The sequence below is a fragment of the Erinaceus europaeus genome, chromosome 12, assembly GCF_950295315.1.
Source record: "Erinaceus europaeus chromosome 12, mEriEur2.1, whole genome shotgun sequence".
NCBI lineage: Eukaryota > Metazoa > Chordata > Mammalia > Eulipotyphla > Erinaceidae > Erinaceus > Erinaceus europaeus.
This window is the reverse complement of record NC_080173.1, coordinates 93,483,133-93,487,079: the sequence shown is the minus strand read 5'-3', so window position 1 is coordinate 93,487,079 and position 3,947 is coordinate 93,483,133.

Genomic DNA, 3,947 nt, shown 5'->3' with positions numbered 1-3,947 from the left:
GTCTTTCATATTTCTGATAGTATGTAAATGACATATAAACGATGAATTATGTTTCTTTTTTTAAACTTATCTTTATTTCTCAGAGACATCCAAAATTGAGAGGGGGAGGGGATGGTAAGGAGGGAGAGAGACAGAGAGACACCTGCAGTCCTGCTTCACCACTTGCAAAGCTTTCCCCCTACAGGTGGGGATTGGGGAATTGAACCCGGGTCCTTGAGCATTGTAAACTGTGCACTCAACCAGGTGCGCAATCACCTGGCCCCTGAGTTCTGTTTCTTAACCACTTTGGCAGCATCTACTACTGGGATATGAAACTCAGTGTATGACAGTCACATAAGAAACCAAAGAAGGATGTGAGGGCGACCTGGCTGCAACATCTGTCACCCCACTGATTGCCAGAGTTGATCCGACTGATCTGGCTGGCTGGGCGGGTGTCCCCTTCCTCCCTTACTGCTCCATGTGCGTCCCTCCTGAAGCTGTACGCTCGGTCAAAGAGGACGGCCTTCCCCGCATAGAAAAGGGTATATGTAGGAGTAGCTATGCTCCCCTGCTAGAACCTCCAAACAAGCTCTCAAGAAACCAAAGAAATGTAAGTGTTCAGGCTTTGATAGGCTAATGGGGAGGGGGCTGATAGCTATCTGCCCAGAAACTCTGTAACACGCCTCCACTTTGACTGGACTTCAAAATAATGTGGGTACCCTAAAGGGAGAAAAAATAGTGTCACCCACCACGTAGTATAGTGTCACCCACCACGTAGTATAGTGTACATACCGGCATGCTGTCACACATTGTTTCTTTGATGATGCATGTGAAGTTGATACAAAAATCTGAATTTACAAAATAGATCAATTAAAAGGTGATGATTTGCATTACAAAAGAATTTCTACTTACTTGTTTTTTCGCTACAGAAGGATTAACACAGTGATACTTTACATAGCATCTTCCCTAGAGACTGAAAATGTTCATTTATAGATCATTAACCACTTGACCAAGTTGCTGCAGGGCAGAGCAGTGAAAAGCCTGGTCAAGAGACCCTATCGGTGGAAGATCGATTAAACATGAAGATAAAATGTCTTTGAAATGATACATGAAGTCAGTGGGGAAGAGGAGTTCATTTTCCACATTTTTAAAAATCTCAGTAGAGAATGCATAGATAGGGTCAACTACACATATGCGTGTTCCCATTCATGGCAAGTCAGCGTAAATGTGTTCTTTAGTCTGTGTGGCTCAAGTCTGATAAGTCCAGGATCATAGATCTATGTTGAGCCTCGCTTTGGTTGTGCTTTAATTAAGAGGTACAATTATAAAAGCAGCAGATGTTTCTAGCCTAAGGACCTGAGCCCAGTTATATCAAGCAGATGGTCCCAAGCAAGATCCCATCCTCTAATGAAGAAGCATTTGCAATTCATGAGCATCCAGGATGTCCATTTCTCTTGCTCCCCAATGTTCTGCTTGTCAGGGGTCCCATTGTGTGGCCAGGGAGCTTGATGAATTAAGACAACCCCCTTCTGGTTTTGGGACATAGTGTTGCACTGATGAAAATTAAAAGTATGATCTCCCAAAAGATGAGGAGATCTGGGTCTCCCGAGTGGAGACTTCTGCCCTTCCTCTTATCTGGCTAACGGTCTTTCTCTATCTACATCCTGGCTCCTACACAAGCTATGGTCTGATCTTAAGGACCCTGAGCTATGACAGGACTTACTCACTGTTTCATTTGATTCTTGAAACTGTCATCTTGGAATTGACCCTATTCAGATCTAGGGTTCACTTTGATCCTTTTCTAAGAGGACTGACAGGCAGAGATTAGGAGGGAAAAACACTATTATTTGCAGGCAAAATATTCTGAGTAGATACCATAAGATTTGGATTCTGCTTATAATGCCCATCGTGACCTGGGGCAAATCACACAGGCACATGCACGTGCATGTGTGCTCACACACACACACACACACACACACACACACACACACACACACACACACATTTCTTCATGTTTAATAAATATTTATTTGAACACCAATCTGGGCACTCCAGCTGAGAAAGAGGGATAATCAGACCTGTCCTCTTTATATGACAATAGAACAATGAAAATCAGAGTATGTGAATAAAAGTACACATTGTTTGAAAGTATCATTTTATGCTAATTTAAGAAGCAACAATGACATAAGACCAGGATATTGTGACATCGAAGAGAAGTCGAAAAGCACATCGTGGTCATAACACATTTTGGACATAAGTCAGAGAGCAGCAATTAATGGATTATACATTTCTTTATTGGACTTAGTGTTTGAGCCTCCCCTTCTTTTTTTTTTTCAAGAAAGAGAGCCTGTATCTGTAAATGATAGTCAACATTTTATAAGGAAGAAATTTCAGGCGCCTTAAGTTCAAATTTGTGTCACTTTGATGCGTATCAGAGACTGGGGGAGGTAAGCACAGGAGGAAATAGGATATCGGACTGGTGTTGAGTCATGCTGACTGAGTAGAACAAACTCCAGCTTGCATGTTTACCTACTTCCTGGAGCCCTCAGTCACTGCCTTCTTCTCCTCCATGTTCTAGCACTTCCAGGGGGACCCTTTGTACAATGATAGTGACTGAAACCTTGTCTGGCACTGGTCATTATCACTGGGAAGGAAATATAATCATTTCTGAGTTCCTAGCTGAGAATCTAGTGGGGAAAGCCAGTGAATAAGGGAAAAAACAAACAAGTTTATGAACATACAGAATATATGTATATTTACAAACAAGTTTATGAACATGGAGACTATATGTATATTTACAAGCAAGTTTATGAACATGGAGACTATATGTATATTTACAAGCAAGTTTATGAACATACAGACTATATGTATATTTACAAGCAAGTTTATGAACATACAGACTATATGTATGTTTATGAACATGGAGACTATATGTATATTTACAAGCAAGTTTATGAACATATAGACTATATGTATGTTTATGAACATGGAGACTATATGTATATTTACAAGCAAGTTTATGAACATATAGACTATATGTATATTTACAAGCAAGTTTATGAACATATAGACTATATGTATATTTACAAGCAAGTTTATGAACATATAGACTATATGTATATTTACAAGCAAGTTTATGAACATGGAGACTATATGTATATTTACAAACAAGTTTATGAACATGGAGACTATATGTATATTTACAAACAAGTTTATGAACATGGAGACTATATGTATATTTACAAACAAGTTTATGAACATATAGACTATATGTATATTTACAAACAAGTTTATGAACATATAGACTATATGTATATTTACAAACAAGTTTATGAACATATAGACTGTATATTTACAAACAAGTTTATGAACATGGAGACTATATGTATATTTACAAACAAGTTTATGAACATATAGACTATATGTATATTTACAAGCAAGTTTATGAACATATAGACTGTATATTTACAAGCAAGTTAATGAACATGTAGACTATATGTATATTTACAAACAAATTTATGAACATGGAGACTATATGTATATTTACAAACAAGTTTATGAACATGGAGACTATATGTATATTTACAAGCAAGTTTATGAACATGGAGACTATATGTATATTTACAAACAAGTTTATGAACATATAGACTGTATATTTACAAACAAGTTTATGAACATGAAGACTATATGTATATTTACAAACAAGTTTATGAACATGGAGACTATATGTATATTTACAAACAAGTTTATGAACATGGAGACTATATGTATATTTACAAACAAGTTTATGAACATGGAGACTATATGTATATTTACAAGCAAGTTTATGAACATATAGACTATATGTATATTTACAAACAAGTTTATGAACATATAGACTGTATATTTACAAACAAGTTTATGAACATGGAGACTATATATATATTTACAAACAAGTTTATGAACATATAGACTATATGTATATATTT